The 27824-nt window shown below is 36.0% G+C and overlaps 1 pseudogene; it reads right to left on the bottom strand.

The window, feature by feature from the left end:
* Positions 1–1398: 1398 nt before the first annotated feature.
* Positions 1399–19337, bottom strand: LOC131903906 (vomeronasal type-2 receptor 116-like; annotated as a pseudogene).
* Positions 19338–27824: the final 8487 nt, after the last annotated feature.

Raw genomic sequence — 27824 nt, 5'->3', positions numbered from 1 at the left:
TAATTTTATGTATGCGAACAAGTATTTAGAATGTTTAGGTGCTATGCTGTTTTAGTAAAATGAAAGTTATTGCTTCTCCTCTGAGATCCAATACTTCACTAGATCTTGGTAGTTGGTTTGGTTTCCATAGTTAGGTAAAATTTCCCCCTTGACCAGCAGGAATTCTGTTCAATTACAGCTAACAATAGTGTTTGTGAAACCTCCTAGAGTAGTATACAGATATAAAAACAAAGAAGTCACCACAGCAAGGATAAAACTCACAGTAGTAAATGTCTAACAATTTTATAGAATTTTACTTTTATTTAATGATTTGGAAATGGAAAATACTTTACTTTAAAATAGTATATGTATTTTTATGAACCAGTGATATATTCTAGAAAAATTTGTAATAATAAAGTTGTACGTTGTAACCAATTCATGAATTTACATGAAAAATACATACCAATTCAAGGAAAAACAGTAAATTGAAAGAAGCATTCAGATAAATGAGGTGTAAATGTCTACATTTGAAGAGAAATTTGGGGGTAGTCATTAAGACTTAAAACAGTTAGAAATGTGACACATGTCTTCAGAGTATAAATAAGGAAGGGGTCCATGTAGTTAGACCTAGTTACTTGTTATGAGTGACTGACATTTGACATTGGGTAACATGATTCTTACTAGGTCTACATTATAACTCTGCATGCAATATACTATGCAATGACTGATGAAGTAGTATGTTCTCAAAAGATTACATTCACATTCTCAAAATCCTGTATTCTTCAGTATAATCACTCAAACCCAAATGAAACATGATAACATATTAACGGCCTTGAGGTCTTAAGAAACAGATTGATGCCCTTGTACGAATCTGGTATATTAAAAGTTGAATATAAAATAAAATTATAATCTACATATTTTATCACAGTGATTAGGAAACAAGATAAAAATTTACTAGGATCCACTTTCAAAATTTAAAACAAAATGTGATTAACAAAATTGGATAAGAGAGTATGCATGAAGCTCTTAAAATGTAAATCAATAACATGAATAATAACAGTCTATATTAGAGAAGAATATTGTGGAGTTCTGTGACATGCTATCTTTAATCCTAGAAGAGCAGAGGCAGATGTAGGAAAATCTGTATGAGTTCAAAATAACATGATAATCACAGAAAGTTTCAGACGAGCCCAGATGTATACTGAGGTCCTGCTCATATGAATATACAACCTGGATTTTAAGCATGGATAACTTCATTGGCTCCAGTATAAAGAAGTTATAATAAAATTGATTAAACACATACTAGCCCAATGAATCAAGCCCACATTACAATGGTATAATACACATTTGTAGTATATATCAACTGGACTTCATCTTTTAAGTTCAACACTTATCATAAGAACTATGTTTAATTTTGAACTAGGTTTTGGGAGAGTTATTCCTTCTAGAATGTGGCCTATTCCTGATATGATGAACTGAATTCTTATCTGGCCTTACTAAAATAATGTAACACTTAGGTGCAAAAATGAAGCCAAGGAGGGCTGCACTAGAAGCCAAGATAGAGAAGACTTCCATAGCCACCATAAACTTTCCCTTGGTGCTGTGGTAGACAGGAAGGAATGTGACCCAGACACAGAAGAACACCAGCATGCTAAATGATAGGAACTTGGCTTCATTGAATGTGTCTGGCAGATTCCGGGACAAGAAAGCCATAATGTAACTTCCAAGTGCCAAGGAGCAGAGGTATCCCAGTATACCATGGAAGGCAAAATCTGAGCCCTTGTTACACACGAGGATGATATGTCCATGTTCAGCATGAGCATCTTTGTCAAGGAATGGAGGAGAGGTTCCTAGCCAGATTCCACAGAGGACATGGTGGATCAGAGTACATATGGGGATTATAAGGTTTAGAGCCTTTGATATTATTAACCACCTCACCACTTTATTTGGAAAAGTGATCTTGAAGGCAATAATCACAGTGATAGCTTTGGCCAACACAGTGGCAAGAGCCACAGTGAAAGCACCTCCAAATGTTATCTGCTGCAGGATACAGGTTGTGGTGTTGGGACGGCCAATGAAGAGCAAGGAACATAGGAAACAGACTGTGAGTGTTATAAGCAATGTATAACTAAGGGTCCTATTATTAGCCTTGATAATTGGAGTGTCTCTGCGCTTCACAGAGTCCAAGAACCACAGTTGTGAGTACAGAGAAGCACAGAGCTATGGTTGTGAGAGACATCCCCAAGGGGTCCTCGTGGTTTAGAAAACTCACAGCTTTCTTGAGACAGTGTTTCTTCTCTGTCTCTGCATAATGATTCTCTGGACACTTCATGCACTGATCCATACCTGATCAGAAATGAAGGAGAGATTTAATCCAAGCTGAAGTTATCCCTTTTATTCTAAGCCATTTTTCTGTACTTTTTGACAGAACTGCTATGTACATCACTTTCCTTTTTTCTCAGGGACAAAGAAACACAAACTCTGTAGTGAAAACTTTCATATTTATACCACCTAACTTCTTTATCTGATATTTCAGTTATTATTTATGTGAACTTATAAAGTGTGTTGATCCAACTTAGCCCTCTTTCCTTTTGCTCCATTCATCACCTTCTCCTACTTTTACTTTCCAACTTAATGTGCTCTCTTATCTCTTCTTTTTACATTTTAATACTCACTGAGTATATTCAGTGATGCTAGTATTTACATATTATGGGGGCAACAACTGAAATATGGGCAACATTTCAGAGACCACAACCTTAAAGAAAAGTGATGTTCCTTTTTTGGTAGTAGTTATCAATTACTAGTAGCTTCTCATACAACTCATCTTCTTTATAGTGATATAAATTAAATACACCTTACACTTTTCTCTCTTATATACCTTCACACCTCTTGTGCTATTGGTGTATCTCTTTGGAAGTTATTAGAATACTGAGTTACAATACATAAGCCTACTGTATTTCTGATACCACATCGTAAGTCATATCCACATAATTAATTTGAATATTGCAAAAGAGGGAGTATGCTCTTGAAATTATTTTCATAAAATACTCTTCTTAAACATAGGATCTCAATTTTTTTATAATTATAAAATGCTTCCTGTTTTCTAATTTTGACTCCTTTCTGGAAGCTTTAGTGAATAGGCATTGCTACATTGTTACAGGCTTGACTAATGCACTAGTGAACAGTCATCATTCCTATTGGACAAATGTCAGAACTATTGAAACAGTTTTAGGGTATGAAATAAAACAGTGTTATAATATTCTGCTCTTGGAAATTCATAAAATTCCTCTTGTATTTGAAGTACAAGATCAGTGATTTATGCATGCTGGATTTCTACTGTCATTTTTTCATATGTTTTTAAAAAAAAACTCATCACCTGATTTTCAATTTTATTTTGTTGATAAATTTTATTAACACATTATTGAATTCACTTTAGTAGAATAAAACTTATTTCTATATATCTTGTAAATAATGTTTCCTTCAGCTATTGTGACACGTTGTTATATCTGTTCTCAGGATCTACTTTCAAGGTATAACCTCAGGTTCTGTTATTTCCTTCTCTTTTATGTAGAGGTGTTCGTTTTAGTTTTCTAAGTTTTAATGGGTGACTCATATATAACTCCATTCCTTACTAAATGCACATGATACATGTAATAAGAACTACTATATATATGTGTGTGTGTGTGTGAATGTGCACATGCATATTCACTAAAGGATTGTTTCTTTTGAATAATAGCTTGAGGGCACAGTCTTTTACATCTCATTGTGAGAAATCCATGAAAGAAGTTGAAGAAAGAAGGTAAAAGTCAGAGGTCATGAAATACTTCAAGGGAATAGAAACTTCCAGACACAGCTGGGCAGTTGATTACATAAATTTGAGGTTTGATATCATGCATATAGCATGTGAAAGCTCAGGGCAGACCAAATATCATTATGTATGGAGAACTGGCATAAAGTACTACACTTAACTGAGAATCTGTTTGAACTCATAGCTGCTATACGGGGAAGACACTTTAATCTTTAAGAGTGTGGCAGGGCTGGAGGGATAGCTCAGCTGTTAAAGGCTAGGCTCACAACCAAAAATATAAGAGTGTGGCAGTAGGTATTAGTCCATATTTCATCAGGGACCCCACTCGAAAGAGTATTTGGGTAGCAGAAACTGAATTCAATGAGTTTTTCTTAATTTGTTTTAACAAGAGAGAAAAGAAATTAGGTAGGAAAGTGGAAGATTTGGGAGGGTATGAATATGATGAAAATACATAGTGTGAAATTCTCAAAGAATAGAAAATATTTCAAAATTTCAAAATTGAAATAAACCTGGTCACAAATTTAATATCAGGTGTGAAAATACTAGCTTTTAAAGATTTTTCTTCCAAATGAAACATGCTGTGAATATGTTCAGGACCTATTCTTCTAAATGGAGACTCTATATTCCATTGCAGCTCTTAGGTCTTGATACAACTCTCAGTAAGAGACCGTTGAAACTGCTTTGAGGACATTGTTTTATATACTGTTTCTCAGAATTGGAGCATAAAATGGACATAAATCTATTCATTAAGAAAATTTGAAATTTTAGTTATGCTGTGCCATCAATAATTTTACATTGGGGATATCAAACACAAATTGCTAATTTTCTGTTCTTGCTGGGAAGAATAATTATTAAAATAACCTATCTTACATTTAGGTGAGTTCTAATCATTATTGAAATAAAGTTAGAAAAACATCCAATTTGTGTACGTTATTACTATGTTTTAAATTATGTGGGGAAATAAAGAATATTGATTAGTCCAGAGGAAAGAGGTTTCCTGCAGGAAACAATAGCTGAAGTTGATCATAAATGTAAATCAATTATAAATTTCAGTGCTTTCTTTGCACTATTTCAAGACATGGTGATGTACATTTTATATCCTAAATAATAGAAGAAATAAAATTGTCTGACTTCTCTCTGGATATTTTTCAGATTTTAGAATAATGCAGAGTCCTGTCGAAATATGGAATCATTCCCAATAAGATTTCTGCTTACCTGTTTCGTTGGAAATCTCATTGTCTGGACAAGGAGTGCAATCGTAGCAGCAAACACTTTTGCCGGCTAGGGAAATTTTCCTGAATCCAGGTCCACAGTTCTCATGGCACACAGACTGAGGGATCTGAGAACAATGAGAGTAAAGGTAACAAACGCTCATGGTTTATTAAAACCCCTGAAATGACATTTTTAATATCAATTAATTAATTTGTCAGTTTTAATCTTATAAATATAGAAAGTGATTTTGAAAATCTGTGCCCTACACAAAATTGGTTTGAGGATTATCACACAATTAGACAGTTTGGAGCATAATGAGATAGGGACAGGTTTGATGCAGGGAGGTCATAGAAGCCATGATCTAGAAAGGCAAGTGGTCCTTCCAGATGGACCTTGTCTCTGTGCTTGCTTTCTAATGTGTTGAGATACTTTTATTTCCACCATGATTGTGAATCTTGCTAGTCAACTTGACAGAAGTTATAATCAGCATGTAATCAAATATTCCTGTGAGTATTCTTAAAGATAAATTTAAAGGGTTCACTCTAAAAATGAGCATCACCATTCTATATGCTGTTATCTCAGAATTAAAAATGAGAAAAAGGTGATTAGTGGTATTTGCTTTTTTCTATTGACTGAGGATATGATGTCATCAGGAACCTCATGCTCCTGGAGCAATAAATTTCCAAAGATAAGGGCTGAATGCTCATACTGTCAACCAAAAGAAACTCTTGCTTAGGTTACATTGGTATGTATGTATCTTCAGTAGCAGAAGAGGAGATAACACACATACATGTATGCTATAGTATTACAATTGAAGGGGTGGATAAAAGAAATGATAACTGCTTATCTTTGTAATTTTAAACATGGAATCAAGATGAACTATTCAAATTTTAGATACAGTGAAGGAATTCTAATAGAGACATTGTGTATTGGTTTGAATGAAAAGTGGCAATTATAAACACAGATATGTGACTATATATTTTCTCAATGGTGGTGCTATCTTGAGAGTTATTGCTAATTTAAGAGTCGCAGACTTATTGGCAGAATTACTTCAGTGGTTGTGGGTTTTGAAAATTTATGACCCTCACCTAATTCCAGTTTTCACTCTCTGCTTCCAGTGTGTGGACGGAGATATTTTGTTTCAGGTTCCTGCCCATCTCTCTATCAGTGCCACACACTGACATGCCTCCTGAAAGTAAAAGACTCATGTACCTCCAGAACTATAAATGAGATAAACTCTTTTTTTTCAAAAGTCACTTCTGGAGATTGTATTTGATCATAGCAAGAAAATATACTTATTCAGTTTTCTGTTGTGAATTTAGAGATTTTCTACATCAGAATGTCCTGTGAGACATTATGAGGATTGCATATACCAATTATCTGGTGTACTTAATTTGTATCAACTTGACAATATTTAACCAACCCATGCATCACTGAATATTAGCAGACATTTATATCTAAAACTGTCCTTTTTTAAGAATCAGGGGATGATAAAGCATTGTCTTCTAGTAGTTATTTTTTGTCTTTCTCTACTGGGAATTTTATAGTACTGGGATTTAATTTCAAAAGTAGAAGTTGTTATACTGGGGGATATATTTGTATTATTATGTTAAGTTTAATGCATTGAGATAATATATAACACACCTCTGAATATCTTTCTGGCCACTGTATCATCTGCTCAGATAAAGTCAACTGTTGACTCTGGAGACCATTGGGCAAAAAATTTCCTACTTTCACTTTTAGTCCAATACCCTTGGGAAAATTCCAAAAGTTGAGAATATCATACTTTTCATCGTCTAACTTCTGTTTCCATTCTAGAGCCATGTTGGCTCCCTCATGTATATTCCTCAAGAAAGGATGAAGCTGAAAGTGATGCAAGAAGAATATGTTTTAAAGTAGATTTGAAGATTCCACCACCAAAGGATTATAGAATAACTCTCAATGTTCATAATCTGTGGTGTAGGACACGACATTAATGTAGGTATCATTGAAGGTCAGCAATGGTTACCCAAGTTAACAGGATACAATTCTACTACTGAGGAACAGTTAGCCTCAAGAAAATCTTTTGTACGAACTTAGGAATGGAATTGGTGAGTTTTGATTGAAACATCACAATTTCTTTAAAAGAAAGCTATACCCATTTACACACAGGGTGTATCCTAAAGTTCAGTGAGTAAAATTTGAGTACTTATGACTAAATAGTAGTTAAAAGAAAACATTTATGTACTAGTACTAGTAACTTGGGATATTGAGCTTTCATTGTTTCACTGAGAAAATTCTCTAGGTTTCTGGTGTAATCATTACAATGAAAAAATTGTTCAGCTATTTGTGACACAATTTTTATATTCATTAAAATCATTTCCTATTTGCCACTAGCTCCTTATTCCTCAGCAACATAAACAGAAAGATCTGTACTGACCTGGAAGATAGGATAACACATGCAGAATCTCCTGTGGATGAATATACACAGACATACAGACAGACATATAGACAGACAGACAGACAGACACACACACACACAATCACACACACACACACACACACACACACACACACACACACACATATATATACATATGCATATACTATATGCAAAATACTGAAATATGTAATACCTAGTTTGGTGCCCCTGAAAACTCTCAAAATATCACATTGTTGATTATCTAATAGAACAGAAGGGATATTACCTGCCAGGGGAAGAACACCATTTTTTGCCCATTTCTAAATGGCTGCATCTGTGCTTGCTGAAGACTCATCTCGTGGAAACTGTGGGCCACAGTATAAACAGCTTTATATGTATTGTAGCTGTGTGCATTCATTGCCATGTCAAAAATATGTCTAGGCAGTAATTCCAAGGAAGCATTGGGGTGGCAGTTCTCCAAAAGATGACAATCCAGCTCTGAAAATGAGCACTTGAAGAACAAAAACCACAGTTTAGGAAGGTAATTGTCTTCTGGGTATTTGTAAGGATTAACTGGATAAAATTTTTAAATTCAGCCACCTGCTCATGGTGTTGTGAAAAAAATGAGACTTCCATGGAATGAATCTAGCAAGAAATAATCAGCGATATTAGTAACATCACATTGAGAAGTCATGACCCAGACTTTCCTTGTCAAAATATGTTGCCCTAGATTTTGCATTAAACCTTGTAGTGAATCATTGTCACCATAAATGATAATGATATTGGCCAATGATTCCTGGATGATAGCAAGAGTTTTCCAGTATTTGTCAGGAAATGAAGCTCCGGAGCTTTGCATCATTTCAACAAAAGCTATGCAGACTTGATTTTTCTCCATCTTTTCTCTTATATCTGATAGAAACTGAGTTCCTCTGTGGTCATCTGGGACAAGCAGACCAACCCAGGTCCAGTCAAAATGAAGCATCAGAGAGACCATTGCAAGAGACAGAGATATGCCTTTGGGGGTCATCTGGTAGAGAGAAGTAAACTGACCTCGGTCACTGAAGATAGGATCAAAAGGACCAACAGTGAGCTGAAGAGAAAACAATTGGGAACAAGAGAAAGAACAATGGCATTATGAACAATCCTTGTTCTGCAGAAACAGATGGAAATGGTCAGCATAAGGATGATTCATCCTGATTTTAAAGGCGAATTTCTGTGAGTGAATTTTCCAGACAATTACTGTGCTATTTTCTATTTTTAATAATCCTCCTTGTCTACTCCATTCTCCCCTTTCTTTTCCAAATGACTGAAATAGAGGTCCATCTCCAATTGTCTGGACAGATGTCATTGATAGCTAACTAATTCAAATAAACCTTTTGTATCTTTGGACACACCTGAAATTTCAGCAAAGGAGATCTGGCTACTTTTCCCACACAAGGCCTCACCTGTGGAAATTTGTAGAGCTGAAGCAGTGTCCCAATATGGGCAGATTTTGCCCATGATGGTCCTGTTAGTGCAGCAGCTGACTTTCTCTCCTTTACATAGTTATAATTACAGTAGGGAATTTTCAGGCCTGTGAGCCAAATAAGGGGATTCAGAAGAATGTTTTTCTCACTGTATGGGACATTATAGAAATCAAATCCCAGAGATATGTTGGGTAAAAGATGAGGGTTCCTGTTGATCTCCTCAATGGCAAATACCAGGGACAGAACCAACTGGTATATTTTAAAATTATATCTGCATAAATTGAATAAAAACACACCTGAAGAAATTATAGACCACACCGAGCTGCAGATTTTTTGCAGTAGATTTCTAGTTCAAATATTAGTGTTTATATAAAATTCACATTTAAATTTCCCACTAAATGACTGAGTTCAACTGCCTATGTTACTTTGTTAGGATGATATAAGATCCTGTAGGTATGACCCACATAATTGGCTGTCCCATGACTGTTCACTGTACTTTCTATTGTATTTGGTACACTAAAAGTTTTGCCCATGAATTTAAAAATTGTCCCTTACAAATTACTTTATCTCCTGCTGCATTGTTCTTTGATGTTTGTCTTCTACATAGGAAAACAAATAATCCTCCATTAAGACACTCGGCTTTCCAAGATAATATCTTAATCAAGAATACTGCTGAGTTAGTGTGACTCATTTTTATAAATATTTGTGATATTTTGACAACATTGTTTTGTGTGAGTTTATATTACTTTTGTATCATTTGTATGTGCGCCTGTGTGTGTGTGTGTGTGTGTGTGTGTGTGTGTGTGCATGTTTGCGCATGCCACTCTATGTGAAAATGTTTGAATTTTAGATGTTGTGAGTGCAAGACAGAGGAAAACCTCTACAGGCATTTCTGGCTTTACTTTTCCTTTTTAACAGAGTCGCTATTGTTTCCGTTGCATATGCCTGGATATCTTCATTGCAAACTTCAAGACTTCTCAGGTATAAGTTTCCTCTCCTCCACATGATCCCTAGATTACAAATGTTCACTCAAGAATTTTCTGTGGATCTGAACTCAGGGAATCTCACTTGCAACTGAAGCATTTTTACCTTCTGTGATATTCCTTATTTTAGTGCCAATGTCTGAAATTTAGAAAAATAGGTTTAGTGGGAAAATAGTTTATAAAAGGGCCATTGGGAGACTGTGACAAGAGTTACAGTCCTTGGGCTACAGAATGTCATCTTAAAAAGCCAAATTTATAGATGGCTACCTCTCTTGGCTACAAGCTGAAGATGGAAAAAGAGACTCTCTCAACAGGATTGTTGTCATCCTTCACATTCCAACTACAAAGACTAAGGGACAGATTCCAGAATTCCTAGGTGCAACAGGGTATTTCAGCCTCTAGATACCAGTGATTGTGGAAACAGCAATGCCTCTATACATAAGCACAGAGTAGAAAAAATAAGGCCTTAATCTTGATTGAGACTAAATGAAAGACATTCAAGGCTTTAAAAATATCTCTGAATTTGGCTCCAGCCCTAGAACTTCCAGATGCCTCAAAACCTTTTCATTGTCAGTCCATCACAGAAAAGACAAAGGGAGTTTTACCCAAATGTTGGAACCATGGAAATTCCCTGAGATACATCAGTCCAAATGATTGGAGCCTGTAGTCACAGGATGACCTGTCTGTCAAATATGTGTGGAGAGTACTGCTAGCTTCATAAAAAAATGCAATCAAGTTAAATGTGTTAAGATCTGATACTCATAGTATCTAGGAAAAATGAGGTCTTCTACTGAGGAAAAAAAATCACCAACTGTTAAATGAGAGTTTGGCCCAGTACAAAACTCTACTCATGGCCCCAACTTGAGTTCAGTTTGTCATCAACGAGCTATCGTTCTTGCCTGATGATGCCCTACAGTTGCTCATATAAGACTGTCACCACATGAAAGATGAAACCAGGTATATGGGAGGTGCAATACTTACTTTTAATGAAATTATTTGTGCCCAAACCAGGAAACTCATCCCAGGTAGAGGAACTGAATGATCTAGCCCAGTATCTCATATGGGGAAAAGGAAACTCCACTACTATATACATGAACCATCAGTTGATATGACTTTACAAGAGGGTATGTCAACTGTGTTATCTATAGAGAAAAATGGCTTCTCACTGCTGGAAAAAAAGACATTCAAAATCTTGGCCCTCCTAGGGGCTGTGTGGCTTCCCCTAGAAATTGCTGTTCTCCATAGACATACAGTTGAACTCACTGTCTGACAGATGACACTAAAACCTATTGATGTTCTGATGACACATACCACAAGCCAGTGCTACTTGAGATTGCATGGTAAAGAAAAATGGTCAGTACAAAACTATATGTAGTCAGGAGATATCCTATGTCTTGGCCTGCTGGCAGTCAGAACAAATCTCTCCCACTTGTATCCCCCAAGTAAACACACAGAGGCTTATATTAATTATAACTGCATGGCTATTGCTCAATGTTTTTGCTAGCTAGATCTTATATCTTAAATTAGCCCATAACTATTAATCTAAGTATCACCACATATTCTGTGGCTTTACCCATGTCCCATTACATGTTGCTTCTTGGGTGACTTGCTGGCGTCTCTCCCATGCCTTCTTCCTGACTTTCTTTTTGAATTTACTGCCTGCCTCTAAGCTGCCTTGCCATAAGCCAAATGGCTTTTTTTATTAACCAATCAGAGCAACACATATTTTCAGTATACAGAAAGACATTCCTCTATCATCTATTTGTTGATGGAAGGTACCAGAGGAAAAGTTCATTCTCTCAGAAATAACTGGCTGCATTCTGGTTATAAACCTTCACCAGGCTACTCCCCTGGGTACCACAAAACTTTCTGAGTTGTTCAGACCAAGGTTTGTTATACCTATACTTGACACACTAGCATGGCATATCTCAGCCATATTCCAGGATTGTGTTAAAATTAATCAAAAACAGAGAGCCCTTACCCAGGAAGGGATCAAATGAAAGACAAACACCCAGTAAAACTTTGGGAAAACTGACTTCAACCAAGATCTGGCTTACTGGGGAAGGGAAAAATACTTAAACTTTCTTAAAGATACCGCTTTTCAGTGGTTAGAAGTGTTTCCCATGTAGACTAAAATTGTTTGAATAGTAGCTAAAAAGCTAAGGCATGAATAGGTGCTCCAATTTGGCTTCCTTGTAGCAATAGGGTCCAACAATATCCTGATTTTCATAGCCCAAACCCTCTTAATTAATAGCTATGGATTTAGACATACAGCAAAAACTTCACTGTGTATCTAGACCTCAGAGTTCTGAGCTGGCAGAAAGAATGAACAGGATATCAAATGAAACTCTAAAAAAATTCTCATTAGAATCCAGAAAAAGATGGCTAGGCTTCCTCCTTTACTGTGCTTCAGTTTACTGCTCTCCATATAGGGAGGGATTAACTACCTATGAGATTAGATTTGGAATTATATATTGCCCACCTGCTTCACCAGCTCAGAGAGAAGTAGTTGACAAAATTATGTAACCATTCCTTTACCAAGTCACTAAAGGCGTTCCAGTTCTCCATACAGGCTATTCACTGAATTATCTGAGATACCAGCCATCTTCTGAGTCCACCACCAATTTCACTTTGCTTAAGTAAATCGATAACCTCTGTGTCAAGTGAGTACCCAAAGGGACACTGGAGCTAATCTGTTAAGGACCCTACAAGGTCATTCTCTCTACTCCTCTGGTGGTGAATGTAGGCGCTCTTACATCATAAACCTACCACACCCAGATAAAGAAAGCGGAAGTCACAGATGATATTCTCAAATGGAATGTCTCTGAAATATGTATGCATTAATAATAAGGTTTCATTGGTCCTCAGGTTGTTGCACTTCCTGCTCTTATAACTCTTACTGAATCTTGTGTTTTTCACTATGGATATGAACATAGGGTCACAGTCAAAGCCTCACTGCTCTCTGGGCTGGAATGGAAAATGAGGATGACAGATACATGGAAGGTATTATCTAATGTGACTACAGACCAGCAAGCAACCTTTATCTCATCTTAACCTTTACTTGCTGATGTCTACTTAAAGTGTTTGGATGTATTGGAGAAATGAAGGACATGAGAGTTTATCTTTCTAGATAGTAATACAGAGTTTACAATTCCATGCATTCCCTGTGGCTTTGTACCCTAGTTGCCAGCATCAAGGAGATTTCCATTGTAAAACTGGAAAGTCCTAAAAAGATTGATTTAAAAACATCTGGTCACTGGGAAATAGGAATAACCTAAGCAATCAGACTCTATTCTGCAGGTGGGACCTTAGGGGTGGAGTTAATCATTCCCATCCAAAATCAGCCAGAATTTTTGGTTATGCTTAGACCATGCCCTCATACTACATAGGGATATGAATTAAACAGACTGTCATCCCATTGACTGACATACTTACAGTGACTCAGGGTAGCTTTAATTAACATTAGGAGACTTACAAAGGACAAAGAAATCTAATATCCCAAATTTTAACCTACAGGCTTTTCCTTATTTGGATAGCTGATATTCAGCCTATAGAAGAACATTAAGATTTCCTGTTTCTGAACTAAAAAACAGTTAGATTCTTTTGCAGAAATGTTCCCACAAAATTGGAGAGGCTTAGAGTTCTCATGAAATATAGGAATGTATGTATGGATTTGGGAGAAAACAGGTTTCTCTTTACTAATTAGTCAGTAGAAATTAGAGAAATTCTTGGCATGGTTGTAAAAATATCTGCTCCCCCTGACAAACTACTCTGCTATCAGCACTGGGTGGGCATCTAACTCTCATTCTGATTGGATCATAAACTAAAATGGTCATGATTTAGCTCATTCCCTGAGAACAGTGGTGAATGTAGCAGTGCCCCAGTCCTTAGTAGGCCTCCAGAGCCTAGCACAACTGACTGGATGGTGGAAGTGCCATTCAGCTTGTAAAGGTCAGCAAATGGACAGCACCACCTGATGAAAATGAAAACAACACACATAGTTTTCAGAAAGATTCTAAATGTATTAAACTTGCTTTTTGCTTTTGTAGTTCCAATTCCAGCTACCTCTTCTTGTTAACTGATGTATTTTTAACACAGAACATGTATTTTGTACTTAAAAGCTCATCCTGAGAAATTTGCCATGGTACCCTGGGATTCTGATCATCTAGTATAGTTGCAGGCTGGCTTAGAAAGGTTTTATATTGGCTTAAATTCTGTTCCAAAATTCTTCTCTGGTGAATATCCTAAACACTAAATTGTATACATAAAACCAGGAATAAAAATTAGTTGATATCATCCAGTTATGAGCCCTGCAAGGTGCAAAAATAACTGACCTAATAAGACATGACCTCTGATGCAATAGCAAAAGAAATGTTACAAGAATATTCAAATAATTTTCTATTTGGATCAAGGGCATGTTCCATGAGAAGAAACTCATTCATAGCATGGTTATTTGGAACACAAAAGAGACCATAGGCCCAAGGAGAGAATATGATATTATTCTGCTAAATGGAATAGAATTAGCATGACTCCTAATAATTTATTTGTCAAATCATAGATCAGAACATTGATCCATTTTTGTCACAGAAACCTCTCCTGATCATTTTGGAGAGAATGAGGCACTGGATAATGCTCAGCTTCAGAGGAAGAATACATATTATTCTCAGGCACAGAAATTTCTGTGATCTTCCAGAGGTTGTAGATAATTAAAAGATAATTATTTTCCAGAAAGAACAGAGTAATTGTGGATACAAATGCATATTTTCAGTGACACCAGATGTGCAAAAGGTTATGATAGGAAAAAAACTCAAGCATAAAGAAGAGTGTTTTGTGTGAAATCTCACTACTAACCATGGGGCTTTTGTATTTGATAGGTTTTGTGACAGAAAATTATTTTCAAAGTTTGCCCTTTGGTAATTTTACCACAGTCCAGAGAAGCTCCAGTGCTAAGAGTAATTCAACACATAAACAGGACTCTTTGGCGATAAAAGAAGAAATTTCAAACTTAGGTGAATAGTATGGTTAATATGGAGGAGTACATATGGAAGGAGTTAGGGGAGGCATGAATATAATCAAAACACCCTGTATTTAAGTTCTCATTTAATTGATAAAATATTTAAAGACACCAAGAAAGCAGCCAGACACACCAAAATGATAAATAAAAGAACTGCAGATACTGGAAGGAAATTGGGCACAAAATTCCTCAATAGTTGAAACCAAGAAAAAAACAGTGGAAACCAAGTTTTCTCTTCTATAAATATGTAGCTTTAAATGTGTGTATATATGTATTTATGCATACACACATACACCATACTTTTTGAGAGTTTCATGCATGTATGTAGTCTCATGAACATATTATAGTTCATAATCCCTGGTATATTTTCCATGAAAAAACAGCAGAGGTGCTCAAAGCATCCAAACAGTAAGCAAAGATAAGGGGGTAGAAACGATAATCAATACATGTGATCAGTTTATGTTGGGTCTCTGTTTCTTACAATATATAGCATACCAAAAATTATGTACAGTTCATGCACAGACACTTAAAATGTTTTTGCAGCATGAACACTATACTGTTAGGGTTTAAAAATGAAAGTGAAACAAAACAAAACACTGAGATAGCTATGGAGTAAACCATACCGGTTGCCTAGAAGTCAGCAGTGAGGGAGAGAAGTAAGAAAGCCATGCTTAAACTGCTTGAGTTAAGCAAACATGGAGGTCAGACACAGATTGAGAAGAAGCCACATGGCAGGGAAGATGCTTTCAGAGAAAGAGAAAGAGAGCCCAAGATATCACAGAAGCATAGTTAGGATCTGTCCAGAACCCAAAAGAGAGAAACAAAAAGGAAACAAAAACAAATTAGATTTTTCTGAATCAGCACTCAGTTGTGTTCAAAATCAAGAAAACTTATGATACAATCAAGTACTTAAATTTGAGATGTGGCTGTTTGAGAATTTCTATACAAAATTTTAAACCTATCTCCTATATACCAGTTAAAATTAACTTTAGATTTTAATATATTTCATGTATATTTACTTTTAAAAAATTTCACTAATTTGAAAACCTTAAGAAACTGGCAAAAAATGGTTAGAAATAAAAATACAAGATTCTGACTCTTCAAAATATGATGTAAAGTATTGTCAGGGGACGATAACTGTAGAAAATGTACAGTCATATTCAAAGGCTTAGAAATTTGAGAATATGTTCTAGGAATTCCTGAATTGCATAATTTCTACTGGAAATCAGACACATCATTATTTATTTATTCAATTACACTAGATACAATTGGATAAGTATTGGATACTTTAATATTGGATATTTAATATTTTTATATATTGGATATATATAATATATTGGCTAATATAATATTTTATAAATATTATCCAATATTTGGATATTTTAATATTTGATAATTTAATATTTTTAATATTAAAATGTTATTTTTTAATAATTTAAAATTGGATAATTTAATTGGATAATTTAATATTTTTAATCTCGTCAGACAAAAATCAATCTAAAATATCTGAATTATTACTGAATGTGAATTCAGTGGTAGATAGACACATGTATTTCAGGAAGTGACACATTGAGAGAAATTTTAAAATAATCACCACAGTGGTAATGCTGGCAACCTTCAGCACTCACTTTGTGAGACCCTGAAAAACATTCTTACACAAGGTAGGTTGGTGTATATCTGATTATCTTCCTGTATGTTTGTTTCTGGCTGTGATATATCTGGGAAGATTACACATTTATTGTGAAACACCCTAAGAAAAAGAGGATAGCAGGTAAGATCTCAGTACTTATGAGAAGTACATACTGAGGATGAAAAAAGCACAGTGGCTAAACCAGAACAAACAGCAAAGAAGGGCTTTAAAAATAAATTAATGCAGTCCACACAGACCTTTATAAAAGGATGTAGAGAGTGTTCAGTGATCACTCTACCCATATGAAAAGAAAAGGTCATAAACCCTCAATTCATTGAAAGAGGGACATCAATCATGAGACCACAGGCAATAATGGAGAGAAGATCTCAGAATCATGACAGATTTAGGAGTAGAGACATTTTTACTGGTAATACACAGACGGAGGACACATGAGGAAAAACACACAAGGTGACTTCGATTGTCTGAGTTATGCTCCAGAAAACTGATAATTATATCCCTTTACTGTTTTTTTCAATTCCAGAAAAAATAAAATGTACATATATTTTCAAAAATAAATGAAGTATTAAAAAACTTAGAACAAGCATCCCACTGCAAAATATTTTAGAATAAGCTGCAAGAAAATGCTTTTGCTTATGGTGTATGAAACTACACACAAAATAGAATATATTTTATTAAAAGAGAAAAACTATTAACATCTAAATTGTGCAAGACAATATTCATATGACACATGAGTTTATATCACCTTATTAACATAAGAAATGTTTGTAGAGTTGTAGTAAGCTACTTTGATATATCAAGTCAGTCACATTTTTAAGTAAATGGGAGGGATATGTTCTTCATCTCATACACTTCTAGAGACAATACCAATTTTAATTTGGAAGGATAACAGCCACCATGTATAACAGGATTTGCAATATGGGACAAAATATGGTTCACCCTATAAGCACTGATTATGGTCTGAGTTTGATCTCAACACATACATGGTGGGAGGTGAAGTTATCCTCTCACAGATGGTCTCTCACCTGCATGTGAGAACTGAGGCATAAGTGTACATGGACACACACAAACATTGTAGTAAAAATGCTTTGAAAAGTCTGTACCATGTGTATTCTATTAGACTACGTTATGTTGCCTATAAAAGATAACTTACATTAATTGGAATAAATTTTTAATGTTCATATATCATATTATCTGAACAGTTATGATAGCCTTAAAGTAAAATCCAGTTAGAAATTTGGAATACACAAAAACCAATATAGTGGAGCTAAATTCCTGCCCACCACTTATATGATTTGTAATCTTGATAACTAAGATGATTATTTCTAAACATGTAAAAATGCAGAAACAATTGAAAAGAGACAAAGAGACAGAGCCTTAGAGAGATGACACATTCACTCTTTGAACATATATATACACTCTCACACTATAATAAATGATGCAATCAGAAGCCATACAAAATGATGTTAGTTTAGAGATACATACACTTCTTGTACCCCAACATGTGTGAAAAAAGCGTAGGAAAATATACAGTGGTAGAATTTGAGGGAGAAAAGAAAAGGTGGAAAGTCATACATGTTAATCTTTTGTAGTAACAAAAATATTTTCCTGTCACAAATTTGGTTTGATTTTATTTCTGACTTAATACAAAACTGTCTATGTGGCTACAATCATATCTATTTGTCTTATGAACACACTCATGAAAATGAGATAAAAAAACTTATTTAAGATGCATTGAGCAAACATGTAAAAGGGAAAATCTGTCTGAGAGTAAAATATTAGCAAATAATTAATGTAATTTAAAAAATCTTGAAGACAGGAAGAGGTATTTTGACAACAAAGAATTATTACCAACTTCTAATTCTGACACCCTTACTCCTAAATCAGTGGCCTCTTACACACACAAACTTGTGTATCTACCATCACATCCCTCCATAGTAACAGCTTTTGGGGACATCGCATCTTTTCACAAGAGAACATAAAGACTTCTAGGTTGCACTGGAGAGCCAGGTCAAATCTTGATAAAACCATCTTCCCTCCGAAGACCTAACATGAGAAACAAGTGGCTGTAAAGTCATGGCCAACCAAGATCACAAGATTACAATTGTCATATTCAGAAACACTAATTAGTAAACAAGCAAGCGACCTTATTGTATCATCATTGAGAAAAGAAAAATAAATGAAGACTGACATACAATTAAATTAGGAATTTTGGATTGGAAAAGGGTTTTTCATGATAAAAATAACAAGTATAGAAGCTTGAATCCAAATATCACCTGGGTCATTTTTAACGTGAAATCTGAAACAGGATAAATGAACAACACTTACTGTATGTGCAGGTCGGTGTAAATGTGCGGCAGATAAGGATGTGGAACTTTGTTACCTGTGTAGAAAGTATGAACTGGGAAAAATACACCAATGACCACATCTCCTTCATGGTGAAAATCTTCTTTGTTTATGACATAACACTCAGAGGAGCTATAGGCATGACTGTGATTAAACAAGATCCTGATAATAATAACAAAAAGAAAACATCTTATTAACACGTGTGTCTGCTCAGACATCAGTCTGATGGATCCAGATCTCATAGTGTCCTGCAGGTTTTTACTTAGCTCAAGTGTTTGTGACTATATGCGCTTCTAACTTTGTTGATGAGTGAGGTTGTCACAGTAATCACTCTGAGCACTTTCTTATACAATCTCCACTGCCACTGAGAATTCTGGAACTCTTTCTACCCTTGGGCTCTGCATCTGAGGCCCTGTACTCAGGTGAAAAACAAGCTGGAAAATACGTTTGTAGATTTTCTTCTGTATCCGCAGGCACCATGATTTCAGCTAAAGCAACAGGCGGTAAGAGCTCAGGGATTAAGTCCTCTTTGGCCAATTTGGTTACAAAAATGAAACAAGAAACTTTTCATATGAAAATAACTGAGATTGTTGTAAACAGCGTACATAAGAGGATGCCATTCTAATTTTAATGGGAAAGAGTAGGGGCCAAACTCCCAAGAGGGACAAAACCCACCAAAATGATTTCATGATTTCCCAAACCAAAGTATCAGTGGATTCTACCTTGCTTAATGTCTGTGTTTCAGAGTTTCATTCCTTCTGTGATACATCTACACATGCATATTAATATAATGTCCACACCCAGTACAATCCACTTACTTCTCACTTTGAGAAAATTAATAGTCCTGCTAAACTATTCAGTTCCAAATGGGCCACTTGATTGAGTAATGAATTTTCCTGTTCAGATTCTGGACTTTGAGCTACTGTGCCATTGCTGTCCTAGTTAATCCTAAGATAATCACTAAATAGGTATGTTGTTCTAGTCCATACCTGTATCGAGTGATGTGGCTTTTCCAGCTACTTTTCTGAGAACATGGGGATAATAGAAAATCCTTCTCTTTTCTGTATAGAATGTAATATGGTGATATTTTATTTGTACTGAAATGTGATTTTATTTGTAAATAAAGTTGCCTGGGGGTCATAGCAGAGCTGGGCGTTCACGGTGCATGCCTTTAATTCCAGCATTGGGTAGGCAGAGCTAGGTAGATCTCTGTGTGGTCAAGGATACAGCCAGCATTGGAGACACACGCCTTTAATCTCAATATCAACCATAGAAGACATGGAGGTCTGTACAGACAGGTAGTGACAAGGTGGTCATGTGGTTGGGTTTACAACCAATGAGAAGGCAGAACAGAAAGTCTACATAAAGACAAACACATAGGAAGTAGGTCTCTGTTGGCTGAAGAGGATTGCTGAAGCAGGAAGGGTAAGGCTCTTAGCTCTGACCTCTTGGACTTTTATCTTTACATTGGCTCTGTGTTTCTTATTTAACAAGACGGTTTCTTCTACAGCATAATAATATAAAAACCTCTAAATGTATCCTTCACCTAATACACAAAAGCTGTGATGAGGAGGGCTCTATTTCCCAGTTCACAGGATAAGGTAACACAGTGAAAGTTCTTTGTATTATCTTGCATTAGTGAATTGATTCTCCAAACCATATATAAGCTCCTTGAGGAAATGCTGGAAAAGTGAAGTGAAACTGAGGATTGATAACCATTATTCTTTCTGAGTCATATGAAGTAGAAGGCAGACAGAATCATCTGAAATAAGCCACTTGGAGTTGAAATTAGGAAATTCTTCCTTCACTTTTGCATAGAAAAATATCACTTGTGTGTCAATAACGGAAAGTAAGATGAAGCGAGATAACCAAAGAGGATATGTGGATGTTGTATAAATGTCCCATAAGGGATGTGCTGCTTACACACAACATTCTTTGGACTTTATCACATAGATCCTAAGATGTGTTCTTTTTTATTTTAGATTATATTTTACTTTATGTCTTAGAAGCTCATTATTTTCTAATGAGAGAAAGAAATCAAGTGGATTTTTTTCTTTTTTTTAAAGCAAGTAGTTTATTTATTTATTTATTTATTTATTTATTTATTTATTTATTTATTTATTTATTTATGCTTTTTTGAGACAGGGTTTCTCTGTGTAGCTTTGTGCCTTTCCTTTTCTCTCTGTAGACAAGGCTGGCCTTGAACTCAGAAAGATCTGCCTGCCTCTAACTCTTGAGTGCTGGAATTAAAGGCATGTACCACCACCATCCAGCTCAAGTGGATTTTAATATGAGGGAAGACTGAGTGGAACTGGAATGAGTGGAGGGATGGAAAATTATGATCAGGATATATTGTATGAGAAAAGATTATATTTTTAATAAAACTTGGAAAATTAAAAAGAAGAAAGTGTAGCATGTATCTTAAAAGGTCTTATTAATAAAAATGAACCTGGAGCCAGGTATTGGGGTGAACACTGAAAGACCAGAGAGACAGAACAGGCCACAGCTAACTTCACCTCACCAACTTCTCAGCCGATCTTGTTTCCTCCAACTGGAAGCATCTGAGTCCTCATCTGGAATGAATCTCAGCTGAACTGCTGCTAAAAGCCTAAAAGCTTAACCAGGGTCTAGTAGAAGGCCTAGTTCCTCATGAATTATAATCCTTTCTGCTTCCTGCCATCACTTCCTGGGATTAAAGGTATGTGTCACCATGCCTGGCTGGTGGCTTTGAACTCAGAGATCTGGATGGATCTCTGACTCCAGAATGCTAGTATTAAAGGTGTGTGTATGTGTGTGTGTGTGTGTGTGTGTGTGTGTGTGTGTGTGTGTGTACCACCATTTTCTGGCCTCTATGTCTAACTAGTGGTTGTTCTGTTCTCTGACCCCAGAAAGGTTATTAGGGTACACAATATATTGGGGGACACAATATCACCTCAAGAAAGCAAAATAATTTCACTTTAATGAATTAGATATCTATTCTTTTTATGGATTTGCCAATCCAGACATAATACACATATCAAAACTAACATCTAGTACCTTATTGAATACCATATGCACCATCATGGTATTCCACACATTATTTCTTTCTTTGTGTGTTTATTTCTTTTTGTTTTAAAATCCCAATCAGTTTCCTCTCCTTCCCCTCTCCCCACATCCTCCCACTCCCCAACACACCCCTCCAGTATTCCTCCACTGTTTCTCTTCAGATACATGTTGGTCCACCATGCATGTCAGACAGCTATGGTTTAAAAAGTTATAGTAAGACTGAGCAATTCCTCTTCTATTAAAGATAGAGGAGGCAATCATGTAGGAGTAATGGGTTTCAAAATCAGGCAACAGAGTCAGAGACAGACCCTCATCCCACTGTTATTAGTTCCACAAGAAGACTAAGCTACACAACTGTAACATGTATGCAGATGGAATAGATCAGTCCCCTGCAGTGGAGTACTGGGATAGACAACTGGAATCTGGGGGCATCTCTGTGATGATCTACAACCTAGAGCAATGGAAACTCTCAGGAATCGATGAGGATGTCTCTAAGACTCTTAGCAATAGGGGATATTGGGCCTAAACCAGTCATCTCCTATAACCAGACAAGAATTTCAGGGGAGGAACTGGGACACCAACAGAGCATTATTTCTTACAAAGAAACTGTCTTCACAGGCAGAAAATTACAATATTAAGCCCATATTCGTGAAATTCACTAGTATTAATATGGCTTCCACCATCCCTCATTAGCCAGCGTGTAATGGTGAAATGGCCTTTCTAATTAGGATACCATTTATGTGGTGTTTGCATTGTGGGCTGTGACAGTGCTCTCCAGGAGGTGGTGTTTGCTTTTAATCAGGATCCAGTATATTGTATGCTTTCTTTCTCAGCCATCATTTATGGGTCAAGGAATTATGGGGTAGAAATTAGAATGTTTCCATTCCATATCACTTCTAGTGATACAGGAAGTAATGCTTATTGCTGCCATGAACTGATAGTTTGCTGTCCTAAAAATGTGATTTTAGGAGCTGGAGTACTACTCCCTGGAGGCACAATATATATTTCTCCCAATTAGGACCTTATATTTCACCCTGGTCAATTTGAGCTTTCAAGGCCCTTATTGAGTAGGCTACCATACGATTAACAGTGCTAAGAGATGTGATTGGTCCACACTACTGAGGAACTATTCAGTTGTTTTTCTATAATGAAGGTATAGAAGATTATACTTGGATTAAAGCAGATCCCTTAGGACTATGGTCTGTGTTACCATGTCCTGGGATTAATGCCAGTGCGAAACTGAAACTAAAACTAATCCATGTCTGATGATACAGAGCCCATGACTTTCAGAGTGAAGATAGATATACACCATTAAGGGAAAGAAAAAAGACCTTTTTAGGTGCTTGGTTACTATGGGGGAAATAAATAATGAGTGGAAGTATAATGTTATTAATAATATCTAAACCCATATGAACAGTTGCAGAAATGCAGACATTTTTGTTAGGAACACCTTTCTGTGTATAAATACGTATATGTCAGTATTTGTGATTTAACTCATTATTCCTCATATGTCATAAAAGTATTTTATATATTCATGGTTTCTAATGTTATGAGAAAAAAAGACTAAATGTTTCTTAAGGGACCTCACCATCTATTTTAAAATGATAATGATGCATTTGACATTATAAATGAGATTGTTGTATTATATTCATTGGAGCACATGACCTGGTTATTGTTTTCATAACAAATAAAGCATGACATAAAAAGATTTGATTGTGTGTCATGTTGATATTGAATGGACTTTTGATGGTTAGGCTCTGTTTACTACTGGACTGTGCTGTGGGATGTCCTGTATGCTATAAATATATGTTGCTATGATTGATTGATAAATAAAATGCTGATTGGCCAGTAACCAGGCCGGCAGGATAGCTGGGTGGGACTGAGATAATTCCAACTACAAATAGTACCCAATGGGGTGGCAAGAGTTTCCACCTAAAACTTGAGAAAAAAGATTCTACTACAGAGCTAAAAACAGCTTCCTTGTTGTCTCTGTCAAGTTAGTGGCAGCCTGGGGGTTTGAGCTATGCTATGGCGGGTTCATGGCATGCAGGCTTGACCTACGCTGTGTTACACAGAGGTGTCTCCAAGCTGTGCACTATGCTGTGTGTTGGATACAGTTTTTGCTAGTTAAAAAAAGGGGGTTTCTGGGCTACATGCTGCTGAGTGGAATCATAGACCCACTGCTTCTGAGAGTTGATAGCTCCTAGAGCTGGTGTTAAACATACCACCACTATGTTGAAAAGCTGAGGTGGGTGGAGCCAGCAGCCATAGCTACAGTTTCAGTTTTAGAATGCTGCAGTTTAAAGCAATAGATTCAAAATAAGACAGATTCAGATGGGATAAACCTCTAAACAGTTTACAATGTATGTAAAAATGTACATAGGCTTGAAAGAGAGAAAAAATATATGCAGTTATATAAAGAAATAGATAGTATTTAAAAATAAAGTCTTTAAAGAGACAGTAAAGGTAGTATAAATAAATACACCATATAAAGATGGATGTTACATAGAGAATCTGGATTGTGTTGTCTTTGGGATTTTTAACTGCAGAGAGACATTTGATTATAAATTCAGATGAGTTAAACCAATATGTATATTTTAAAGGTAACTTGACTTCAAAATTTGGATCTAAAGATATGCTGCTTTGGAAAGAAGGCTCTGCTTTTGTTTCCACAGAAAGCAAGAGGCTATGGATTTGTTCTAGATTAAGATACATCACTTTTGACCAGCCAAGCCCCCCTGAAATGTCTCTGATGACACCATGGCCCAGGTGATCCAACATCCAAAATGGTTTCAAGGCAACTGGTGCAGACAATACAGCCTCACAGACTACTCAAAAATCCTAAAATTTTCTTTATGCCCCCATATGAATACAGTGCTCTCACCCAGCCAGAAGTAGTATGAGAAACTATGCCCAAATTTCCAAATATACCAAGCTGACTTTGGAGATGGAATTGGCTCACTCCTACTCTAAACCCAAGCATATTCTTAAAAAAAAAAAAAACTAGGTTGAGAGATTCTTGGGTCCCATATTAGAAAATCCCTCTAGTGTGGGAAAGATAAAAATCAATATTTTCATTTAAAATAGGTTGATTATAAATAAAATCTCTTTCTAAAGAAGAAAAGGAGATAGAATAGATATCATAGGAGGAAAGGATAGATTAATGAACCTAATGTTAATAAGCAATAACTTGTTTAGAAATGTTTTACATTGCTATGGATTTAAACTTAATTTGGTTATAGTATATATATAAATATATATATATATTATATAGAAATAAATATATATATTTCTACTCCCGTTTGAGGTATTATGTTTATGTAACTCATTTAGAATGTAATGGATAATTAAGAAATACAGATTAATAATTAGTTTTTTATGATAGTCAAACTTGTAGCCATGTTAGTTAAGTTTTCTAGGTATACATAGATATATTTCAGATAGATAGGTAATCTTCAAATACTTCAAAGACCTACAGAATATGGCATTTAAAATGTTTTAAAAATTAGACTTTCTGGACAGTGAGACATGCCTGCTCCTGGCAGCACCAATTTACTTCAGATAGGAGGATGGACATTGAAGACACTCTGTATGGAGTTGATCTTCTTCTTGGCAAAAATAGCCATTTGGGCAAGAAACTGTTCTTGCCTAGACTGCTTAATCAACTGGACATGCAGGACCCATAGGAAGGTGACCACAGAACTTTGCTTGGCAAAATGGTCATTCAGGTTCCTGCTTCACAGAGGAAACTGCCAGACATTCTACAGGACAAAGTGAAAAGTGACTGAGAGACTCTAGACCTATAGGCTGAAGACAGATGACACAACTTAACAAATGAACTTTAGATGACTGTCCAGGCTGCCAGCTGTCTCTGTCTACTCTCGCAAGACTCCCAAAAGTTGCTTGTGACCTTCTCCCATTTCTCAGGTAATATTATACTCTTCTGAGGTCTTTGATGTAGTTGAAGACTAGATAGTTATAATTTTCCTTACTTATGATAAAAGATAAGTTAGATATGAAACCCTAGACGCACAAATATAAGATATATAGGATATCTTATTTAATTCTGCCAAATACATGGATTAGATGTTATAAATAGACTGGATATTGTAACTGTAATTCTTGCTTGATAATTGTTTTGTTATATGCAATTTTACTATGTGAAAGTTAAAATCTTCCTTTAAAAAAAACCTAGAAAAGTGGAAGTGCTGTGGGATGTCCTGTATGTTGTAAATATATGTTGAATGATTGACTGATAAAAAAAATTGGCCAGTAGCCAGGCAGGAAGTATAGTGTAGGCAGGACAAGAAGAAAGGAGAATTCTGGGTAGAAGAGGGCTAGGAGACACTGCCAACTGCTGCCATGAGAAGATGTTAAGATACCAGTAAGCCTCAGCCTGAACTAGACCCTCTGGATAACTGAGACAGTTGATTAGCTTTAAATGTTTGGGAGGCCCCCAGAAAGTGGAGCCAGTACCTGTCCTAGGTGCATGGGTTGTCTTTTTGGGGCCTGGGGCCTATGCTGGGACACTTTGCCCAGCCTTGGTGTAGGGAGGAGGGGACTGGACCTGCCTCGGTTGAGTCTACCAGGCTGGGCTGACTCCCCAGAGGAGACCTTGCCTTGGAGGAGGCGGGAATGTGGGTGAATTGGGGGGGACCAATAGGGGGTAGGAGGAGGGAGGATGGGGGAATCTGTGGCTGATATGTGAAATTAAGTTAATTATAAAATAAAAAATATTTTTTAAAAAAAGATACCAGTAAGCCATGAGCCACAGGGCAACTTATAGATGAATAGAAATGGGTTATTTTAAGTTGTAATATTTAGATAGCAAGAAGCCTGAGCCATTAGCCCAAACAATTTAAATAATATAAGCATACGTATGTTTATTTGAGTCTGAATGGCTGCTGGGCCAGGAGGGACTGGAGGTAACTCCAGCTACAGGACTGCATATTGGATAATCTAAAAAACTATTCGGAATGCCTGAAACATATGTTCTTAATGAGAATACTGGGAGCAAGAAAACCTACCATGAAGGTGGGCTTCAACTTCTGGTAACAGACAGGACAAAGGGTATTAGACAAAAAAAAAAAAAAAAAAAAAACTTTAATTTTTAATGACTTGTCCTCACTCATGTACCATATCAGTCTCTACTGTTGGTCTGCAATTATTTCACTGATATTTGCATCAGACTCTTTATGATTTCAGCACAGAATGGCAATAAGCACCTCTCCAGGAATTTTCAAAGACTTCAACACAATCTTTGGACTGCTGAGACATCCAGTCCCCTGAACTGAACTACTGAATTATCAGTCATTCCAGTGTGAGATATCGATTGCTGAACTACCTAGAACACAACAGGGAAACCTATCCCATAAATCCCATAAATATACAAATATATGTACTCATTCTCTATATTCTCTTACAAAATAGTCCACAGTAATACAGTTTATTTTCTGTACTCTTACCCTCAACTTTGTAAGCCTGGACATTATAAGTTCTCATTAGCCTGCTCACCACACCTACTGCTATTTGCTCTTTGACATGATGGCCTGAAATCTCTCTAAAATAAAGAAATAAATAGTACTCTTTGTTTTCATAAATTTTATGTCATTTAAATTCTAATAAATAAGAGAGAAGTAGATTAAGCAAATTCCAAACAATTGTTTTCCTGAAGGACATCCCTCACTCTCTTTGGACCCATGCCCTAATGGATTTGCAAAATTCCATTGCAGTAATGAAATGTTGAGCAGCAGATTTATTCATGAAAAATGTGAGTTTACTTAAAATGTTTATAGCATGAGAATTCAAGCAGCATTGTAATGTCAGAGAAGGACTTGCCATCAATATCTTTTGGTAGATGTAATACAAATGAATGGAGAGACAGAGAGAGACAGACAGACAGAGAGACAGACGGAGAAACCA

The sequence above is a fragment of the Peromyscus eremicus genome, chromosome 1 (assembly GCF_949786415.1).
Source record: "Peromyscus eremicus chromosome 1, PerEre_H2_v1, whole genome shotgun sequence".
Lineage (NCBI taxonomy): Eukaryota > Metazoa > Chordata > Mammalia > Rodentia > Cricetidae > Peromyscus > Peromyscus eremicus.
The sequence above is the reverse complement of the archived record's forward strand: the minus strand, read 5'-3'. Positions and strand labels throughout refer to the sequence as shown.